At 37.7% G+C, this 24036-nt stretch overlaps 1 protein-coding gene across 7 annotated transcripts in view; it reads right to left on the bottom strand.

The window, feature by feature from the left end:
* The window catches only part of LOC131437068 (uncharacterized), a 561034-nt gene extending 539317 nt beyond the window's left edge, over positions 1-21717 (bottom strand). For 5 of the 7 annotated variants that reach the window (XM_058606126.1, XM_058606123.1, XM_058606122.1 and 2 more), the window contains exon 1: positions 19943-21717. The gene's annotated coding sequence lies outside the window, so the exon portion shown is untranslated. The remainder of the gene's footprint in view (positions 1-19942) is intronic. The other 2 variants (XM_058606124.1, XM_058606125.1) reach the window with 2 other exon arrangements.
* Between the last annotated feature and the right edge of the window lie 2319 nt (positions 21718-24036).

Raw genomic sequence — 24036 nt, 5'->3', positions numbered from 1 at the left:
CTACTGGTCTACTAGCTACTAGTCGTGGTTACCAAACCTCGTCGTTTTCTATGCTTGGAACTAACGTAGTCTGCCCATTCTCGCATATCAGTCTCGCATCGATTGATGGAAGAAATCTATCCTTAACTAGACTAATAGAACCGAGTAAACCAATCACAGAAGATCGATACCGCACGCAATTAATGCGTTTGAACCGAACACTGATCGAAAGATGCGATGATGTCATTCTCTAGCATGATAATAATTAGCAGTTTTTCGGTCACAGAATTCACAAATTGTAAGGAAAATTATTTATTTATTTATTTATTTATTTCGTCAAGCAAATGTAGACTACATATAAATTATTTACAATGTTCACTTACATAATACGCATTATTTCTACGACAAAGCTGAGATTTTTTTTGATTCTTTGACCTTACTATGTCAAAAAATCAAATAAAATGTTCGCAGTATTGATAGTAATGGCGCATTGTTCGATTGACTTGACTGTATTTTGCATTATTTGTTCTAGTATGTCTTTCTAAAAATAAATTCCTGGAACGTAGTTGACGGCTAGGTATATAAAAATTTAATTGCAATAATAATGGAGCTGATTGTATGCGTTGAGAAATATTGTCGCTGATAAAATAAAGCATTGCAAAGTCGCGGCGTTCTTTAAGTGTTTGTATATTGATGAGCATGCAGCGTGCTTCATCTGATGGTAGAGGATATGCTGTCCAGTTTAATTTACGAGGTGCATATAAAAGAAATTGTTTTTGTATCGATTCAATGCGTTTTTCGTGAATAGTGTTATATGGATTCCATACTAGGCTGCAATTTTCTAGTACATGGGTCTTGAAAATTATGACTGAAGCGTTTGATAAAGCCCAGCATACTATTTGCTTTATTGATTATTGTGTTGTAATGTTCCCCAAATGTAAGTTTGGAGTCCAAAATTAAACCGAAATCTCGCACAATTTTATTTTTTTCTACTATTTGATTACCTAAAAATATGTCTACAGAATGCCATTTTATAAGCACTTTTAGATTTTTGAGTATGAAGGAAATGTCGTTTATATTTAAAATGAAAAGAAGAGGCCCTAGGTGAGAGCCCTGAGGTACGCCAGATGTTACATTAATTGGTTCAGAGTTTATGTTTTGGAAGCAAACTACGTGTACGCGATTCGTTAAGTATGAAGTCACTCCAGAAGGCTATGTTCTATGCCATATTTTTGTAGTTTGTATAGAAGTAATGGTGTTGTGTAGAAGTAATGGTGTTTCAGAATATTGAGAGCAACCATCGCTACTTGAACCGAGAATCATTGGATCGCAAGTACGTCTGTTAATCGACCGAGCCACAGAAGCATGTATCTGTTTGACTGGTAAAAGGTGCATTTGAATTCATACAGTCGCATCTGCTAGCAGAACGCAAGTTACAGTCGAAACCAGTAAAATTCAAGCTCATCTAACATTGAGTCATTACAAATGAGATTTTCCGTCTTTGGACAAATTAGGTCTTTATGAATTACATCGTATGAAAGATTAAGTCACCTGTAAAATTCAAATGTTTTTGGAGTGTAGATAATTCCACGGTAGTTCCGAATGTTAGATTTTGAACCAGATTTAAATATTGGTACAAGAATAGAAGTAGTAGGAAAAGGACATTTATTAAGTGATAGGTTAAAAAGAAGTTGTAATAGTAGTGAGAGTTTTTCAGCAAGATTTTTTTTTAATATTTTAATTAACAACCATGTATAACAAAGAAATAACTTCATTTTTATAATAAAGCCTCAAAGTTAATGAGAGAGTGGAAGCAAAGAAGTGCCAAATATTTCGAATAATCCAGTTGTTTAGTTCATTAAATTTACTCCAGAAACTTGAAACGCTATGTGAAAATCGGATAGAACAACTCTTTTCGCAGAACTCGAATAGCCGAATATGTTGCATTACATTGAAATTTCGGTAACAGGCTCCTAGAAGCTCAATTACGCAGCTATAATTGATGTCGTGATACAAAAACCTTAAAATGAGCATGTTCTCAACGGCTAAAAACAACACGAACAAGCAAATGTGATTTAATGGTTGTGCATTTTTACAATTTTTACGCCCGTGCGAGAACCTCGAAATTTAAGAGAATCTAATGGGTCGGCAGTCTTCCGTTAAAAAGGATAACAGAAACATCCCCCACCCATGAATATGGGTGTACGGTTTGTAATTTATCTGTTGAAATAATCAAACGACGGTACAGCGAAGTTCCCAAGTGCTTTTGTTTTGATCACATGAATTATTAGGTATCTCATATCAACCATGTAATAGCAACCCACTGATTTTAATACAGTAAACTAATATCAAAACAAAATTACAGTAAGCTCACGGAAAAGCTATCACTAATCTCCTCTACAGGCCTTCGTCTGTTTTCCTCTATTAGCTAATTGCAGAAAAAAAGCAAGTGCCAACTCGTTTGAAAGCGAAATCATGTTCGATAGGCCTCCAGATTGAGCGTAGTAAATCCGTCTCGCAATCCTACTTAATCTGACACATATTGAACCCACATACATACATACACATACACACGCGGGCGCGCTCGGGGGGACAACTTTTACTTCGCGATCCAGTTTTTATCCGATTGCTCGGATCCGTTTTCACATTATTGCTCTCAGCACTTAGTTCAATCGCGTCCATTGACGGTTGCCTACCAGTCGCAATCACACAGCCTCCTACGATAGATTCCTGCGATGCTCCCATGCCAGAAATGGCAGCAGAAATCACTAGCAATACGAAGAAGAAGAAAAAAATCCTCGTAGGTACATTGGCTCAGCAGGACCGCTTTGAGGCAACAGTGGAAAAGCAATAAATAAATGAAAAGAAAGTTCGTTTTTTTCTTGTCTCGTTTCTTTTTTTTGCATTACGTTGTTGCACTCTCCAAGCGCTCCCTAACGATGCCCGAACGAAGTTGAAAATATGGACACTGTTGCTGAATGACGAGGCACTGTGGAAAATTTATCTTCTAGTTGTTACTGGTTCAGAATTTATAGGAATGAAACCTTGAAACGTGTCCAAAGCGAAGCAGCGAGAGAAATTTCTGCACCGTAGGAAACTGAAATCAACCAACATCATTCCTCACAGTGCTCACTCTAAGCTGAACCCGGCGTACCATTTGCAACCACCAATCGCCGATCCCGCGGAATGGAGGCGAAAACCTTATGCAATTGTGCAGACACACTGAAACGGGTAAGTCAGCAACACGCAAAAAAAAACAGAAAGAAGACGAAGCAGTAGCGGGATAAGTGGAAGAAAATTGTGAAAAGCTGATTCGACTTGTGGCTTGCTTGGTGTGTGCTCCGCATGCCGTGTCCTAGTGCAAGTACCCTTTGGATGTGCATAAATGCTATGGTTCGAGCGGCCAGAGCGGATATGCAACGCAGATCAAGAGCCGACGACTTCAATTTCAAGGAATGTGGCACAGATTACCGTTTCTACGCCGTCCGTGGGCCAGTTTGGTCGAAACAGGGAATGGGAAAGTGCTTTCCGTTCGTAGTCATTCCGTGGAAGGTGCTGGCTGTCAGGCGACGGCAACGACAACTGACACGAAAGGTGGTAAGGCCGAATGGTGACACTTTTGTCCGATGGTTTCCATGGAGCTATCGAATTGGGTAGAACTGCTAATTTTTTTTTTGTTTATTAATTTGTTCGCGGTAGGCGGCGGGGGTATTGTTTGCAAAGTAGCCCGGCAAAATTAGCAGCATTCAGTGGTAGAGACATTAGATGACAATAGAATTAGATTCTTCCTGTATTTCGTGTGACACCTATTAAAGCTCTCAGTAGTTCAGGCTGACAGATGAATTGGAAATTAACAACCGGGTAGTGTTTCATGTCGCAAAAATTAGTAAAGTCGGTTTATTTAATTTCTACTCTCACACCAGAAACTGCTTTAGGTGTGTTATTCATAGAAAGTTCCCCACTTTTGGCATAGAGTCATTTGGAAAAAAATCGTTTGACATAACACAAATTGGCATAATGCCATTTGGCATAATGATCATTTTGGCATAATCAACGAAAAATAAGAGAGCTGCATAAATGGTATTGGTAAAATGATCGTTTGGAGTAAGGCCATTTGGCATGAGTAAAATTCGCAGTGCTCAAAATATAGACTCGGCTAGACAAGGCCGAAATGACGCAGACCGAACCGGCCATCGGGGTCAATAATCCACCTAATTTCTTGGTCTACCACAGTTAAGTTCGAAACTCTGAAAAGTATATCAAAATTTTGATCGTAACGAGAGCAAGGCAACCCATCCGTTTCGACCAGTCGCTAATCGGAACCCGCTTAATACATCTACGCAAAGCTAGGAGTCTTACTGAAAAATATTTATTAATCAGTAAATGTATACTTTCTCATCTATCAAAGAAGCTGCAATAAAACGTATTCTTATTTACGACAAGAATTCCCTGTTCTACAACTGATTCCAAACGTTTCGAAGGATTAATCTTAGTTGTCAGTGGTGCGCATATAGAGGCAGGATGCCAAAACAGACCAAAATAATGCAGGACCATTATGCTTTCGTATAAAAGTCACAATTTGTTTAGGAAAATATTACTTCCCGTACGTCTTGGCCTTCGAATTAGCGATCGTGGTGAAAGGTGATGATCTATTACCACAACAGCAAATGGCTTAGCAAACCTTACATTTTCCCAAATTTTCTCTAAATTCGGAGCATCTATCCTTCGCTCAACAGTGTAAAACCCTACACCCCCTTGGATTTTGGGTATTCGTACCCAAAACCCGACCCGAACACGTACCCTACGGGTATTGGTCGGGTTCGGGTACAGAAAAAAATATGTTTGTCGAATTCGGGTTGGGAACAGGTGCCATTTTTTCCATTTTCAACGTGTACGAGTCGGGTTAAAAATTTAGTCGGGTTTCGGGTTTTATCTCGGGCTTCAGACCTTTCTCGAGTTCGGGTCAGGTTCGGGAAAAGTTTTTTTTTATTTTTTTATCGTGTACGGGTCGGGAAGAAAAATTAATCTGGGATTCGGTTCGGGTACGAATAAAAGTTTTTTATTTTCGATCGGGTACGGGTCGGGTCTGGGTTTGAAAAAATGCTAATCCGACCATCTCTAATTCGAATCAGCTCGACAAGATCGGACAAATGTCTGTGTGTGTGCGTGTGTGTGAGTGAATGTGCGTGTGTGCTAATTGCAATGAATTGTGTCTATTGGAAATTATCTCAATAAAAAAGTAAAACAATATTCCAATGACACTGTTCCGATGAAAGAGGAAGACATTTTCACACCACTAGGTAGATCAAGGGAAGATTTTTTATACTATTTTTGCTACTATTTCAGTTCAATTTTTGCTACTATTTTTGGTACTATTTTTGTAACTATTTTTAATAATAATTTAATCATAATAATGTATTATAACTTTTTTTTTTGTGTTGCTATTTTTGAAACTATTTTTGCTAGCATTTTGGCTACTATTTTTGCTACTATTTTCGCTACTATTTTTACTATTAATTTTATTAACATTTCAGTTACTAGTTTTGCTACTATTTTCACCACTATTTATTCATATATTGTTGATATTTTTGACCACTTTTCTTAAAACTATTTTTTTTTGACCATTTTTTACTATTTTGACAACTATTTTTGCTACTATTTTAGCTACTATTTTGACTGCTGTTCGGCAACTTTTTTGTCTACTATTTGGCTACTATTTTTGCTTCTATTTTTGCTCTTACTTTTGTTTATATTTTTGCTACTACTTTTGATTCAATTTTTATTCCATTTTTTCTTCTATTTTTACTGCTACTTTTGTTACTATTTTTGCTCAAACTTTTGCTACTATTTTTACCATCATTTTTGCAACTACTTTTGCTTCTATTTTCACATCAAGTTTTTCTTCTGTCGTTTCTTATATTATTGCTGCAATTTTTACTACTACTTATTGCTACTATATTTGCTTTTATTGGTGCATCTATTTTTGCCAATTATTCTGCAACTACTTTTGCTAGTATTTGCTTCGAATTTTCTCCTATTTTTCTTCTATTTTTGCTGTAATTTTTACAACTATGTTTGCTACAGCTTTTGTTACTATTTTGTCTAATATTGTTGTTACTATTTTAATTCTTGCTATTTTTGCTACTACATATTCCATTATTTTTTCTACTAATTTTTAATTTTTTTCTGTTTCGATGAAAGAGAAAGGCATTATCACACCACTAGGTGGATCAAGAATAGGATTTTTATATTATTTTTGCTACTATTTTTGTAATTATTTTTAATAATAATTAAATCGTAATAATATTAATTTTTTTGTGTTACTATTTTTGAAACTATTTTTACTAGCATTTTAGCTAGTATTTTTGCTACTATCTTCGCTACTATTCTAACTATTAATTTTAATAATATTTCAGTTACTAGTTTTGCTGCTATTTTCACCACTATCTTGGCTAATATATTGGCTACTATTTTTTCCTGCTTTTGCTACTATTTTTGCTGCTAATTTTACTGCTATTTTTGCTACTATTTTTATTACTGCTTGAACCACTATTTCTGCTACTAATTTTGCTACTATTATGTTTATCGTTTTGCTTCGATTGTCCTTCTATTTATCTTTCTCTCTGCTGTTTTTTCGCGACTATTTTTTGCTGCTATTTGTTATACTATTTTTATTACTAATTTGGCTACTAGTTTTGCTACTATTTTGGGTACTATTTTGACTACTATTTGGTAACTATTTTGGCTATAATTTTGGCAACTTTTTTGAGGTACTATATTTCATAATAATTTTTCTGAAATATTAGCTATTATATTGGCTACAATTTAGGCTACTATATTTGCCACTATGTTTTTTTGGTTCTTTGCAACAATTTTATTAAAACTTTTACTTCTCTGTTTACTATTACTTTAGCTACAATTTTGGCTCCTTCTTTTGTCACTTTTTTCCGTTACTTTTTTGGAATTATTTTTGCTAATACTTTTGTTTTTTTTTTGCAATAATTTTGCTTGAATTTTTGCTGCTATCTAGTATTATTTTTGCTACCAGTTTTGCTGCTGTTTCTGTTGCAATTATTGCTTCAACTTTTGTCACAATATTTGCTACTATTTTTTATTATTTTGGCTACTATTTCGGGAACTATTTCAGCTACTATTATTGCTACTATTTCCCTACTAGTTTTGCTTTTGTTTTCGCTACGATTTTTTCTTCTATTTATTCTTCCATTTTTTTCTCCTATATTTTCTTCTTTTTTTTTGCACTTATTTTGCTACCAATTTTGCTATTATTTTTGCTTCTATTTATTATTTTTTCTGCTATTGCTATTTTTCCTATTTTTGTTATTTCGGAATTTTTGCATATTTCGGAATTTTGCGAAATTTTTTTGTTATTTCGGAATTTTTGCAAAAGTCACCTGAAATCATTTTGAACTTATTCTAACCTATACCAGCACTCAACGAAATTAGAATATCCTTGGCATCTTAGAGCTTAAGCAGTGTGCCTAAAAATATATTGTAATATTGAATAAAAAAAAAAGAAATTAGAATATAACTACCCAGGAACGAAAATGTTACACGTTTGAGTCGAGTCCTGTCTCTGTGGTAATTTTTCATGACTTTTCATTTTTGCTATACGCTTTATCCGTTTCTTCATAATCTGTTTTCCCGTTGAATGCTTCTTGTTATTTTTGCTACTTCTGTTATTTGCGTTAATAACATTTCAACAAAAATGTCCATTTTAACTGCATGATAGCCATCATTTCTGACCATCCTCATCTTCCTCGTTTAATGTAAACTATATAGAATGAGGAAGAGAGGAAACATTGATACTTCACTTACATAAAGGAAGGACGACGACTCAGCATTCATTTCGGTATTAAATTGTAGATAATCGGCTACAACGAGTAACGGTTGTCTAATCAATAACAATAACATAAAAAAGTCGGCGTTTGAGTATTGCTAAAACGTTCAATTTTCCTCGTATGGTTAACTGTGCACAGTCTATGTTGAAACGTTTTTATTTCAAGCAACTTTTTAAATACCTAATTGAAGAAATATCGCAGTCATGAACAAAGCTCGTGCATTCGTAAACGATACCAGGATAATGTGATTAAATTCATTTCAAACATTTTCATTGATGAAGAATGTTCACAGATCATTATTCTAACTTTTTTCAGTGATTTTTATAAATGCTCCTTACTTTGTTTCACAATTCAGCATTTTTTTTAAATGAACACTAACATTGACAGTTCAACAAGCCCCAATAGAGTTTAGAAAGGGAGGATAAAGTTCTTCTCGACCGCACGACGCCGTTTGACAAGTTCGAACCGGAGGACAACAGTATCACCATTTATCCAGTACAGTGCTGCCCGCCAAACCACTTTTGTTGATTTGTTAAGTTTGAAAAAATGTTAAATCAATTACATTACTCTTCATAATTGTACATTTTATCAACTGCCGATCGACTAATTGACGAAATAGCGGCGATAGACTTCCTGCAAGTAATCGTGACAATCTGAGAGTTGCGCAAAAACTAAGTCACTCAATCGATTGTGTTAGCAACAGCCATCTGACACCGGTATGTGAGCACCAGCCATTTGAAGGTATACCGATTACGTTGAGCCCCTCGCGTTTCGAGCCCCAAACACTGCGATGTTTTGATACTCATGGCGACTCTCAAATTGTGAAAATTATCTCCACTTAATGTCCCAAAACCGGCCCCTGTCACGACGCCATCTTGATGAGATCAAAATCGGAACTTCAAAATCAGCTTATTGTAACGTAAACAAACAAACAGTAATGCATTTGTTTAACGCATTTACCTTGTTTAGTGCACGAAAATTAGTAAATTTTGTGTCGACTCTCTCACAATAACTTGTCGGTTTACCTAAAATACAGCAGACAGTGTTTTGGGACATTAAGTGGAAATAATCGATTTTGATCTCATCAAGATGGCGTCGTGACAGGGGGCCGGTTAGCAACTCTGAATCGACCGAACAATCTAAAACTTCAAGTATCCGCCTTGCCTAACCTCCGTCAAAAACTATATCGTCACGATCAACCCACATTTAATAAGTCACATGAATTCAAACGAGCATACACTCCTACAAAAGCTCACTCACACACACCAATACACGTGACCATTCCGTGTCGATTCAGCAAGCTCAAGATTGCAGCATAGCCTGCTAATTCGCTCGCTAGCTGACTTTTCAGCTAGCTAGCCTAAGGTCAGCAGATTTGATTGCAGCTAATAAAATTTGCACTCGGCCTCACTTCGAACTCGACAATCGTGGTTGGGTCGGAACGAATGTCTGTGGCAAAATGAACTTCTGTTTTGTCAGCTCGAAGCAGATCCAGTCAGGGCCACCCCTGCTAGTGAATCGATCGCAGCAGGCGAGGGTAGCACTGCGAAAACAGGAAACCAACAAACGAATGCAATCCGTTTCGTTTGGTGATGCAATTCATGAAACGAAATCACTTGGTTTGCAGTTATCATCAATTGAGTGTCGACCTTCTCCGTGTGCCGGCTCTGGCTTCTGTAATTTCCAGCAAATTTATTCGTGCAATCGAAAAATTGTGTTTGTGTTGAATCAACTTCCAAGTGCCCGGAGAAATGACGGGAGAGCTGTGAAACTTGACTATGGCCGATCATCGGTGGTCGGTTCGACATACAATGCGGGACCCGGAATTGAAAAAGTTTTTTTTATTTTTGACTGCTAGATCTTAGATCGCTTCTAAAACTCGTCGCTGGCACTGGAGGCAACTTTTGAACGTTGGTTTCGTGAGTTCCGAATAGTGGATTAGCTCATCCAGAAATTTAACAAGTTGTTCATCACCATTAAAATATTTTTTTTTTAAATCGTCCATCAAAATTTATTTTCATAAAAGTTTGCGAAATTTCACTTAAACACTTTACGTTTGACCACAAACAAATCGAATACCTGATAAAACTGAGGAAAGTTTTCGCTTTGAAAGCTTCCGTCATAAAAATTCAAATCTAGACCAAAGACAAGCATAGAAGCACTAATCTGCTTCCGTTCTGCAAGCGGAAGCACATCTGAATGGCGATACTGGAGCACGTAGCCTATCCTGGTTTCCGTCAATCGGGGAAAGCGGACGGCGATATCGGCGGCGGCGGCCTGCACAGAAAACCCCCCATCGAACCGAACTAGTGAACAGCATTTCTTTACCGGACCAAAAGTAGCAAGAACAAGTCCAGTAAATGCATTAGGAAAATATGACTTTCAATTAAAGTTTTAGCGAACTACCGGCAGCCTCCGGTGCTCCCGAAGGAAAACTATGCGACTCAAGCATCGCCCGTCGTGCGGTCTCTGTAAGGGTGCACTCGCGCTGGACCGGAGATGAAAGTGCCTTTCGAGCAGTTGAGTTATGGTCTCAATCTCTGCACAAGCTCTTTTCAAACTCAATCAATCGAATCCGGCGTTGCTGCTACTGCTTCTACTGCCATTTGTCGGGGAGCCCCGCCACCGAATAGCAACGAAAACGGAGGATTGAAATGATTAGTGAGGTCCTATAAATAGTGAAGTAAAAGTTGCCAGTTAAGCCGTTCGGAAGCCGTCCATATTTGCCGAGCATTGGCCGCAATGGCAATGATAGATCAAAGCCGGAGTGCTACCCCTGGAGCTAGAAAGGCGAGACAGGGCCAAGCGTTGAGTGTTATTACGGTCTCGGAGTCCGGGAAAAACTGGATCTGTTCGAAAAGTAATTTACATGCGGCGGAAGTGAATATTGGGCACTGGAAAGAAAGCTTCGGCTCGGTAGTATGAGATGAAGTTTTAACAATCAATTTCAAAACCCCTTCAATCCAGAGCAGCTTAGGTCTCGAACGACTTTTTAGTGGTTCTCCAAGTAGACTGAGGGCATAGGAAAAGTTTTTAATGTTTTAGGCTATGTTTTGCGGGATTTGGATCTGTGTTAGGAGCAGAGAGCTTGGTAAAAGCTTAGTGCATGCGACCATTTTCAACGAGAGTGATATTATGTTTGATATTTAATATTAACTTTTCTGAACTGTCTTCCATCACAGTCGATTGGATATTAGAATGGAGTGAGAGTTGACATGGTTTTCCTACTTCACTGTCTCATACAGTCAAAAAACTACTTTACAAAGCATTTTAATATGCGTATTGAAATATTTGGATTGAATGCGGAAACTTGCCAAATATTAAGTTAGAATTTTGACAATCATTTTATTTCTACACTTAATTGAATACGCAACAGCACAAAAACTAATAGTCTGAAACTTATAGAGCAAAACTATTCCCGATCATAACTCTGTTGACCGTTGTGACTGTATCAACTATATCTACACGCAACGTCTAAGGTCAATTTCCCTTAAGGCTGCTAATTCAGTATGGCTTCAGAAAAAGCTCCGCCTTTTTCAGACGAACCTGGCTACGGTGCCCACTTGAACACTAAACCGAAACCAACACCGAAGTCATATGATCTGTGTTAGAAATACTCTTGACTCTAGTGTTGATTGGCGCGATTGTACGCAATCGCAACGTGCATGATAAATGATGATAATTTTTTGTCGTTGAGTGTAGGGGAGAGTGCTCGTTTACCGGCATTCTCTTATTTTAAGCTTATAAATTCTGACTAAGGGCACATTATGCGGACATATATACACCAATGGAAAGCTAAAGTCCCCAGCTAACATCTGATTAAAAAACTTAGTTGGTTCATTTGACTGAACTTGTTCATCAATTTAGTAAAATTATACATTTTGGCCATTTCAAAAAAGGTGTTCGGTTACCGGTACCCCAAGAAGTTTCTCTCAAAATGGCGCTGGCTCTCTTGGTCGATGATTTGAATGGTGGCGCCTTTGGTGTTGATTTGGCCGATCCTCCACCGGCTTTGCAGCATTCAATACGTTACTGCAGTCAAATTTATTGGCTTCTTATCCTCTAATCAACGTTTAATGACATTAATCAGTGCATTAAAGTTCGTTTTCCTTGACTTGGACGATTTGTTTGGAGTCTCCATGGCAAACAGAACCAGAGAACCAAAGTTTTTACTTATATGACAGATGTATGGAAGCTGTCAATTTGTTCACGTGTTGCATATCACCAGAGATGCTAGTTAATACAATAAGTTTTGCTAGCAAAAACAAAATGATCGCGCCAATTTTCAAAACTCTGTAAGTTCTGACGAAAGTCCGCAAACAATCGAAGTTTCAAAAGGCTTCAGACGAAAAAAGGTTTGCAGGTGAACTACGAAATTTGATAATTTACAGACGAATTTGCAGATTTGGCATCCCTGCATATCACTGACCATTTTTCACGATTTGTCGAAATAAATGGAGTGCCGGTAACCGAGATCGATAAACATTTTGAAAATAACGAAAAAAAAAACTTTGGCTGCGAAAATTTTGATAGCATGCGATTTTGAATCACGAAATAGATCGATTTCACCTCATAAATATTCAATCTACTCAATTATTAGATTAATGCTCCTCAATTTATGATACTATAAAAAAGTCAGAAAAAATTATTGTGTTGATTTTCACGTAATTAAAATTTGTTTTGAGCGCAGCAAAAAGTACAAGCGTCTGTTTGCTTTGGTATACGGTACAAAAAAAAGCGTGCTGCTTTTGCACACACACAAGATATTTGTCAAAATGACGCTTTCTGTTTCTTGTCAAAAGTTACGATGGAGCGCCGGCAACCGAAAACCTTACCCTACTCATGAACGCTTCCGATGCATTGATACATTGGATCGCGTTTTCGTTCTTTTTTTTGCGTATTGCAAATATAACCATAAATGTTTATCTCATGTAATTTCGTAAATTTCCACGATTGTATATCGCTATTTTCGGTTCAGGGTCATTTCGGCGAAACGACTTTCGGCGAAATGGCATTCGGCGAAATGACTTTCGGCATAATGGCTTTCGGCGAAATGGCCCGCTCCCGTTGTGATTTACAAAAATTATAGTGACAAATATAACAATAGTGCAAATCCAAACACAAAACATGTTTCAAGCAGCTGTTTCAAATGTATTACACTATTTACTTGATTTTCATATTCATGAAGTAACAGGAGCGCAGGATTTTACATACCTGACAAACTCAGCAAATTCAACGTTCACAAGCGTTCAAACGCTACGCATGCAGGGTGCTCGTGATGAGAAAAAATCACGGCACTCCTGCTACTTCTATAAATCAAATTGATTATAAGTTGCGTTTAATTGTGTTCAATCTAATTAGTGCATGGGATTGAATCAACCAGTTGAAATCAAACCAAAATCTCTTGTTTCTAAAATCAATCAAATTTTTTCGCAGGATTTGCGTCAAAAACAGGTAAAAATTGAGTTGAGTAAATGTTTGGCAGTGATGATTCGATCACTGTTTTCGGAGCTTTCGGAACCGGAAACTGAAATCCAGTATGCCCGAAATCAAGTTCTTCAAACTGGTTCAGTGATCTCTTAGAATTTCGAGTGTTCTTTTACTCCAAAATCGGATATCGGATCCGAATAATATTCAATAGCAGACTTCATATGAATCTAAGTGCTTAGATAATTTGAGATCGCGACAAACCGAGTTGAATGGTATACTCTGTCCTTCCGACCTCGGTTCAAAAGTCGGGTTTCACAGTGATTGAGAAAGAGATAGGCAAAACTAAATAATGAATCAATTTGTTCGTCATATTCGAGGAAAATGTCAATCATTTTAAACACCGAAGAAACCAAATTGATCGGTTTTCAGAGCCGCAAATCTCAAGGATAATATCTCTAATATCGCTAGATTCTTCCATCGATATTAAAGAGTTTGTAGTAGTAAAATATAAAACCAAGAACCAGCTCATTTTTTGTTTGTAGTTTTTTGCTAGCGTTAGCCACTCCTCAATTGGTTGCAGTGTACAGTGATGCTAATATTCAAACAGAACCATTTCTCGCTACCAGAACTAATATAGAAATGCTTTGTGTACTATGTGCAGCTCAGAAGCATTGATTTGATTCAATGTGTCATTTATTTTCATCGATGTTTTGCTAATCCATCGCGTTCGAGTAAATCGCCATGAAAATTGATAAACATCAAGATAAATTAATTAATCGATCCTTCACTAAGGAATTCTTCAGAAAACTTCTCATTGAATGTTAAATATGATATGAGTATATGCACTAAAAATATGCAATAGTGCAGATAGTTGAACCGATTTTCACAAACTTAAATTGAAATGAAAGGCATTACAGTCTCGTAGCCTGCTACTGAAATTCATTATCCATCATATTTTCTGTCTCAAAAACTACTGTGAAACTTCATCCGGATCAGATTTTCTGTTCCGTAATAACAGGGCGATGAGCGACAAAGCTTTCAAACTGCCATATAAAATGGCGATACAAAACCGGTACGTACCGGTACGAGCTGGCACGGAAGAAAAAAACACAACTCGCCCTTATAAACAATGCACACAGCGGGCTTTGTTCATTTTTGTACGCGCTATAAAGAAAACGAAAGCCAACACCTAAGCTGATTACTTATATTTTTCCTAAGATAGAACGTGACAGATTCTCACTAACTCAGGTTTAAATTGATACTTTTATGATCCCATAAAAATCTTTATAATTTCATCCAAATTCATCTTTCCGTACCGGAATTACGGGGTGAAGAGTATTAAAACATATATTACGTTACTTTAAGTGACGTACCAAAACCGTGAGAACATTCTTCCCGATTTTCGATTCCGGAAGCATCGAAAATAGTGTTTAAATACTCCAAAATGAAATACAGACTATTTTCTCGGAGATGGTTTGGCCGATTTTCTTGAGCTTAGGTTTAAGTAGAAAGTGTTATAATCCCAAACAAAATACCTGATTTTCATCTGGATCCGACTTCCGGTTAAGGGTTAAAAAATTATATACCGAAAAAAGAGAAAAAGTAAAGAGGGAAAATTTATATTCAGTTAGGTTCCAAATTGTAGGTCATATCTGTTGCTGGTGATACGAACCAACTTCGGCCATTCTGGTACTTGAAATTAGGTTTCGGAATTATTGGAAATAGTAGTCAAAAACTGTAGAGAGGATCTACCCTACTTTTCTTCCTGAAGGGCCAAATCGATTTTCACAAACTTTTAGAAGAAATAGGCGTTTCATACAGAATCCCTGGATTCGTTGTGGATAATACTTCCAGTTCCGGATTTTTTTTAGAATTCCACAGTAATAACGTCACCGCTTGATCCACCCCTCCTTCCCCTATGACACAATTCATAAGAACGTAATTCGTGAAATAAGTTAATTTCACCAGAATGATGCAAATATGTGCCCAACAAACCCCGCATTTCAAGCAGGCGTGTAAAATTGCTTGTTTTAGGGGAGCGGGTCATTTCGCCGAAAGCCATATTGCCGAAACTCGTTTCGCCGAAAGGGTCATTTCGCCGAAAAAGCCATTTCGCCGAAAGACTCATTTTTTTAGGGTCAAAAATATCTTTTTGCTTTCATGTCTCTGCATGTGTCGCAGCCACATAACCGAAGCCAAGATGGCTCGGCGGCAGCGACGCCAGCTGAGTTGGCTGCCGACACACCGTCGGAAACGGCGGTCTCTTGCATACTAACCTGTAACAGCCTCATTTTCCCGGTCAACTCAAAGCTGTTTTTTTGCTTCAGTTAGGTTCGAACGAGCGGTAGCGAGGTCGGATAGCATACGAACAAAACGATGTGGCGAAGCCGCATTAGATATTTTTCCATCTGCACTCAGTTATCGGAAAATTCCGCAAACAATTGCCTGATAGCTACACTAATAAAGTCAACAGGTTATTTTTTGAATTCCGTTCTGAGGATCATGAATAAACCTACAAAAATTATTCAAGTCTCGGGATCATATCAGAAGTACGGTTGTAGGTCATTAAAACGGGAGTAAACATAATCATTTTTTATTTGTCTTTTTTATCAATTCCAATTACGATATTAGGACAAATGACGAATTCGGCAAAATTACCCTTTCGGCGAAACGGCTTTCGGCGAAATGACTTTCGGCAAAATGACCCTGATCCTATTTTAGAACTTAAAAATATGTGCATTAAATCATGTGTTAGATGAACCATTTTTGACGTTCATATATGCCGGCCCCAGACGATATAAACTTACAAGACTTTTTCTTGGTGTGCTAATATCAAGCATATCCCGCTTTGCCCCTCTTTTCCTTATACCTCTCCTATTAGCATAAGAATTAAAAAGCACCCCCCTTGACCCATGAATGATAACAAATGCAATTGTTTGGACATCAGTTAAAAAAAAACAGACAAATTAGAAAAGTTTAGAACCAAGTGGTGAAGGCTTTAAACTTTTATAACATTGCACAGTGGTCCCAATCATGTCAAAACACGCTTTTTTTTATTTGTGCTTCAGAACAGAAGAATTTCTGTTTGAAATAGTCCTCTTCTTTTAATATAATCAAAGTTGAAATTAATAGACCTACAAGTCAGTTAAAAAAATTATTTTGCATACAATAGGAGATAGAGCATTTATGTCTTTAAAAAAATTGTAGATCATGGTCGAACAAGAAAACATGCCGAAGACATGAACACTTTAAAATGCGTTGGTGTCGAGATATGATGCACTGTTAATTAAGGTCCCCTAAAATCAAGTATTTCCATCATAACTTTTTTTAATGAATTTTTAGAATTTTCGGACGTTCTGCAATTATATTTTGATTATCAAAATACATATTTTTATCAAAGACTGCATATTTTTAAATTCACAAACTAAAAAGTTTTAAAAAAGCATGTTCTAACATAACCTAATATGCATGTAGCACCTTAAGGGCTGAGGCCAGTAGTTCGCGTGAAACCACGTGGCTCGCTGTGCATATTACATTTCTCTCCATGGTCTCTCGCAAATGTGCAAAATGACTCTCGATGTGGCCAGGTTTCCAAGAAAGTTTTGATATTTTCGGTTACAAGTTTGACTATTAGGTGTACAACTTTGCTTCCGCCGTTTTTTTTTCCAAAATTTAAAGCTTTATTGCGAAAAAAAGCATACAGATGTATTATTCAAAGTATTGTCCGTCGCTAGCGACAACTTTCTCCCATCTTTCCGGAAATTTTTGGATCCCGGCTCGAAAAAAGGAGTGCTTTTTTGGCGCTATCCATGAAGCAATCCATTTTTCCAACTCTTCGAAGGATTGAAAATGTTGAACTGCCAGGCCGTGTGCCATCGAACGGAATAGGTGGAAGTCAGAAGGGGCGACATCTGGGGAATACGGCGGGTGGGGCACTTTTTGACCACTTTTGCGACGTGAGGCCGAGCATTGTCGTGTTGGAGGATGACTTTGCCATGTCGCTCTTGATACTGTGGCCGCTTTTCTTCTAGTGCGCGACTAAGGCGCATCAGTTGCGTTTGGTAGCGATCTCCTGTAATGGTTTCACCCGATTTTAAGAGCTCGTAGTAAATTGTTATTTATCTTTGAAGGTTTTTTCTTTTCCACCATCATGTTTGTCTTCGACTTCGAAATCACCATTTTTAAAACGTTGAAACCACTCCCGACACGTTCTTTTACTCAGAGCAGCATCACCGTAAGTTTCTGAAAGCATTCGGTGCGCTTCAGTTGCATTTTTTTCGAATTGGAACCGAAAAGTAAAACTTCCCGCAAATGGCGCGAATTGGGCACAGAAAAAGACATTTTCGAGCGTGAATAATATGAAAACAAGAACAACTGTCACTGTAACGGCGTTGACAATTCGTTAGGCACTGTACACACTCACTTTAAAGGCATTATCATCTATATGTTTTAACCATCCTCAGACGGTACAGCCACCTATCGGAAAACGGCGGAAGCAAAGTTGTACACCTGATACATCACATAAAATCCAAGAAAGCTACCGCTCATCTGGCAGCCTTGTTGAGCCGATTTTATTTCTCTCTCATGTTTCGTTACGTTACCAGGGAACTACAATGGTGCCGCCAAAGAAATCGACTTACCTTTACAAATGCATCTAAATTAAATTATCTAGATATTGTCAGAATGGATTTTTGATCCATGCTTTTGAAGGCGAGATATTCAATGAACAAGTTGAATGTTGCCGTTTTCAGCTATGCAATTCTTCCTTCAGCAAAAAGACTTTCCCGACCACTAAAGTCAATGAATCATTCTGAAATTTTCACAGAATAATCTAAACTAATTTTTCAAGAGATTGTCAGTTGGGATTTTTAATATTCGTCACCGTTTCTGAGAAAATCAGATTTGAAGCATGAAAATAGCCCTTTAAAACGCCCTAAAACACACTGGCCTCAGCCCTTAACATACAGTATTCGTTAACCTTGCATCTTAAATTCAATATTGATCAAAGTAAGCGAGAAAAAAGGAGCAAAACAAAATAAACATAAACGTAGAGATCTCCTGATACAAAGTTCCTTAAAATCAAAAATGAAATACAAAGCACTAAACAGATTAACAATATTTAATTGAAAAAAACGTTGAAAACTTCGTCTACTTTAGGAAAATCTTTTTGCTTTTGTCTGAACTTTTCAACTGCTCCTATTTTCTCGCTTACTTTGATAAATATTGAATTTAAGGTGCAGGGTTAATGAATACTGTGTGGGTGCTAAATATATATTGGTGAATGTTAAGACTTCCTTTTTTTAAATTTGTTTCCATATAAATTTAAGTGAATTTAAGTTGTGACTACTAATTTTTCTAATAGTGTCTAGTGACCATACTTTCAAACTTTGTTGAAATTGGTTCCACATATTTCCACATCTTCGAGATATTGTTACTTGAATATGTAGTATTTTGTAATTAAATTGTTCAAAAACGTTTTAGTTTGTGAATTTAAAAATATGCAGTCTTTGACAAAAATATGTATTTTGATACTTAAAATATAATTGTAGAACATCCGAAAATTCTAAGTATTCATTGCAAAAAGTTATGATGGAAATGCTTTGGGGTCCTGAACAAACAGTGCATCATATCTCGACATCAAAACATTTTAAATTGTTTATGTCTTTAGCATGTTTTCTTGTTCGACCATGATCTACAAGACATAAATGCTCTATCTCGTATTATATTCAACTTTTTTTTTTAACTCACTTGTAGTTGGATTAATGTCAACTTTGATTATATTAAAAGAAGAGGACTATTTCAAACAGAAATTCTTCTGAAGACATGAAAGCTTCAAAATTAACCTCTGAAGCACAAAAATAAAAAAAACGCGTGTTTTGACATGATTGGGACCACTGTGCATTGTTATCGAAACTGCAAGTCAAGAAAACGCAACAGCAACCGTTGTAACCATAGGACAACAGTTCATTTGAATCCAATTTTGTGAGAATCTGTGCCGTCATCTGATAGCTCGACGAACTGAGTGGAATGGGATGGCAATATGATTGACAGTTCATTCGTCGAGTTTTCAAAAGTTTCGTTGACCTTTCGATACGAGAAAAGAATCAGCTTTTTGTTTTCGCATGCTACCTCAAAACCTAGTGTTTTCAAAATTCGCTATTTTCCTATAATTTACAAACCCTCAAACAAATGACGTATGCAATCTTATAACTAATCAGTTCAACTTCCTTAACATTACTAACAACGATCACTTTCAATTAGAATCTAATCTAATCTGAATTAGCGGCAAGAAATGATCTCTTCGTAAATGCCAACATTGTAAAATATCTCAATCAAGTGGGTAATTGCTTTAACGTGCCATTGCTTCAAGTTTGCTTGAGAAGAGCTAAACTGTGCGAATCATCGGTATTATTATTATCATCATCATCGTCATCTTAATCATCACCATCATTGACACTCTAGAAGCATTAATAAACAGCGGAGTCACACACGAAAGTAAACAAACGCTCGGGTTGACAGCCGCCGTCTGTTGTGATATCGTGCGCCATACCAAAAAAGAGGCAGAACTCCATATCTAGCCGACATTAGCCGCCGTCCATGCAGAGGGAATTTACTCCAAGCAGTTCCTAACGAGGCTAGAGCCAACAAAGCAGAAAAATTTCACTTACTCTTACCTTTGTTTTGTTTTGCGACGGTTTGTTTCTTCGACAAACCCAAAGAAGTTCGTCACCAGATTTCTGTTTACGGTGTCAAGAAGTGTCGGCGGTGTTCTCTAGCTCCGCAACCACAGGAAGTTTGATCCAACCAAGCCGGCAACCAACCGTTTTTGTTGTCCGAGACAGGTGAGCTACGGCAACGACAAAGAGTAGGTTTATTGCATTTTTTGCCTCATTCCACTTATTTCTTCTTGCACCAATCAGAAAAGAAAAAAAAACCTTTTTCACTTTCTTATTTTGCTTCGAACGAGCTCTCCTTCAAATTGCTTCCTCCGCCCGCTGGTCACTTGATCACTTCTCAACTTTGAAAAACTTTTAAAAACTTTCCAAGAAGGTTAGTAATTTGTAGTCACACCAGTTAATCGCACTGCACTTTTCTTTCTCCACCCCCCGGGGAAATAGTGTTTCACCTCAGGTGTCACGTCTCGGGTCGAAAACGGATTTTCTGCTCCACTTTTTGCATTGGACGGGAAAGCGTTGCTGATTCAATCTTAATCCTCTTAGGGGTTTGCTATTGCACTACTATTTTTTTTTCTTCCTTGCACACTTCAATCTGATTAGCTTTTCTCTCATTTGCACCAACCGGGGCTCTGGCTTGCCTGGAAATAGGTTATGTCAACAGACCAATTCGATCCGAGTCAATCCGGTATAGATGAGAAACCGACACCTTGCTACAAAGTTGGCCAATCCGTTCCAGTCATATGACTGCGTTTCGAGCGTAGTAGAGCATGACCAAAAATAAAACTGACACCAAAAGCTTCGCCAATCTTTCAATTCCAATCTATCGACACTTGCACTCACCATCCGAGATGTCAACACAATAGCACAATTCACTTCTACCGGAGGAAATTTGTTTTTCTTTTGCTCCGATCGTCGTCGCACAGCCGTGTTCCGAAAATTTCAATTCAAAACACGATCGAACCGTTATGATTCCACATTGCTCTCTTAGCTCAAGGTATGTACTCAATTTTTACACAATACAATCATGTTCCACGATGTGCACTCAAAATGGATTCAGCTTGGTCCACCTCACGAACTTTTAGCAGCAACTCCGAAAGTAGAATGCCTACAGCAGTAAACGTCCGATGAATCACAATTAATCCCACGTACTCCAATATGCCTTTCCTTGCACCTCCGTAAAATCACAGAACTTCTCAACATATCATACCATCAATAGTTAACCTCGATTCACACTTTGGAACGTCCGCGAATGATCGGTTCGAAAATCTATGCTAATTGCAGAGAACCCAAACGACAAAACTCACTGAAGCTCAGCAGAAACTTTGCCCGAACAAATCTTACCAGAAAAAAAGAAAATAAACACAATCAATCGCGAGTCTCGAGTAAAAGTCTCACTCGAAAGCGCACAGTAGTCATAAACGTACACACAAACACACACACACACACGGGTAGAATTCCTTCCGCGGCCGGCCCCAGCGTTCACCAACCCGGAGGCGAAAAGAAATTTCCGAAAAAAAACGAGAGATAATAAAAAAAACAGAAACGGGAACTTGAACCGCGATAGCGACGAACCCGTTGTGGCCTCCGCTGCGCAAACGATCACGGCAAGTTCACACTCACTCGCGTGCTCTTTCTCCCGGGATTTCCGGGGCGGGTAGTTCTACTAGCCTTCGAGAAGGCTGGCTGACGGTAGCTGACAGCGAAACACACACGCGACACAAAGAAAAACCCAAGATCCGACCGATGCGGCGATCAACGAACGAATGTGGAGCCCTCTCCGTGCGGTGAAGGCTTGTGCGGTTTCTTTCGTAAAGATTGCGGTAAACCGAACCTGCTGAGAGATCGGTGCAGGCAAAAGAGAGAGAGAGACATTTCTTAGAGTCCAATCAAAAAGTATCTCTACTCAGAGCTTGAATCAAGCTTGAAAGTTTTTCACTCGGGCCGTGTGCGTCCGTCGTCGTAGTAAATACTGCACATAGCTCCAGCGAGCTGCATTCACGATCCGGAATCGGAAAGGGGGCACCACTGGAGGCATCATCGGACGGACCCGAAAGGAGAGCGTAAAGCGCAACCCACAAAACAGCAGGCTCTTCATCGGCCGACCGCGTATAAGTCAAGTCAACGCGCATGGATCGACGAGTTGTTTGTGCCAATCTAGCCTACATACAAAAGAGTATGTGCGTGTGTGTAATAGTTGACGAGGGAAAGTACGGGCCTCACACCAACTCAAGCGGGCAGCGTGCGTCACACCAACCAGCGAACCGACCACCGGTGCGCAAACTGTTAGCGAAGGGGAGTCGATGATCGCGCGGTCACGGGATCATGTGGCGGCTAGACTAGGGTGGCTCGCCGCTGACCGTTGGACAAAGTGCCGTCGTCGTATCAAGCTTGTATTCTATAGCATAAATTTATATCCAAACATTCATGATACTAGAATGATTGATTTCATGAGAAAATCTAATTTAGAAAACTATCGATCTATGTTTGACAGAAGGGGAAAACAGTTCCACAAAAATAATAAAAAAAATTTAAACTACTGCCAGTTGTATTGCCATTAGTTAAATTTTTAATGGGATCCACTAAAAGTTTAAAAGTGAAAGAGAGTACTAACATAACCATAAATTGATAAAGCTCATTATTCCTTGCAAAAAGTCATCGGACTTTAAGTTTACTGGAGTAAATGAATAAATCTCAATTTTTATGCTGTCCGATTATTACAGTAGAAAAGGAATAGCTTCTGCAAAAATGAGCGTTCTGATGAGTGAAATGTTCAGAGAATTTTAGAAATTGGCACCGATGTAGTTGATTTGAATCACTCTACAAGGAAACAGATTTTCTTCCTTGTTGTTCATCCAGTAAACCGTTTGAGATTTATTGTATATCTTTACCACTTGAATGTGTTGAAGAACTGAGACTTCATGACAACGGTTTATGATAGCGAGATTATAATTACTTGAAAACAGTTGGTATGGTATAAGAATTCCTCGAAATTTAATTGAGATTTAAGGGGCGGGTAGGGTCTAACACTTTAGAGAAATCATTTATTATTTTCTTTATATTTTCTTATAGTAAAACACTTCCAGAATATTCTGTGAAATTTTCAAGCCTATTGGAACGAAACTCTGGAAGTTATGGGCCTTTATCTATGGCTATCTTATTCTGCGAAGAAGCAAGAGCTCGTCGCACAGGCCCAAGATTTCTACTTCGATTGACTTCTAAACTTGACAAAACATTCTTGAAATGTTTCATTCTAAAAATTTTTAAAGATAAAATATGATTTTTTGAAAATTTTAGACCCGACGAGCACCCTAGAGTAATTAATTGTTTCCATTGATTTCACAGACAAAAAACTTTAAACGCATTTTTCTCGAAAGCAGGTTTTGAAAGTCCGTGTCCATCGTCGTTCAAAAACTACTGCACCATTTTTTTTCAAATTTTGCGCACATTTTCTACATATAAAAAACCAGACTCCAACGTTTTTCTGTTCATTGTTTGTTACTTTGGGGAGGTTTAACAGCTACAAAATTTTTCGTGAAAATCGTAGTTTTCACTTTGAACAACCACCAAAAATTAAAAACATTAAAAAAAATCAAACAGAAACTTTGGGGTCCTGAAAAACTTCTACTCTAACCATGTTGCGTTCATTTGTTCACTTCTGATAAGTCTGCGCTGAGATACAGTGGACACCGCAAATCATGATTTTTAGGAAGCGTCCTCAAAAATATCTCTTCACCGACTTGTTTCTCAATATTTTTCCATGGAAAAATTACAAAATGTTGTTCGAATGATGCTTTTTATCATGCAAAACTTTTGAATTTATTTTGTTGAACGATAGTTCTGGAAAAAATTCGCATAAATGATGATTTTTTTTCATCGTTTAGACCCTACCCCCCTTAAGTTCTTCATTTCAAATCCATGTTACTCTTGGTGACTTTATTTTGAGACTGCAGATCTATGCAGGTTGAAACAACTGAAGCGAGTCGATGAATAAATGGAACATAACAGATCGGCTGAAAAGTTCGTATCGTTTCTATGAGAGGGCGCCACTAGAATTAAATTCATACCATTTTTAGTTAGTACCAACCTTCAAA

Source organism: Malaya genurostris, chromosome 3 (genome assembly GCF_030247185.1).
Source record: "Malaya genurostris strain Urasoe2022 chromosome 3, Malgen_1.1, whole genome shotgun sequence".
NCBI lineage: Eukaryota > Metazoa > Arthropoda > Insecta > Diptera > Culicidae > Malaya > Malaya genurostris.
Note: the sequence above shows the minus strand (reverse complement) of the source record. Positions and strands in the feature narration are given on the sequence as shown.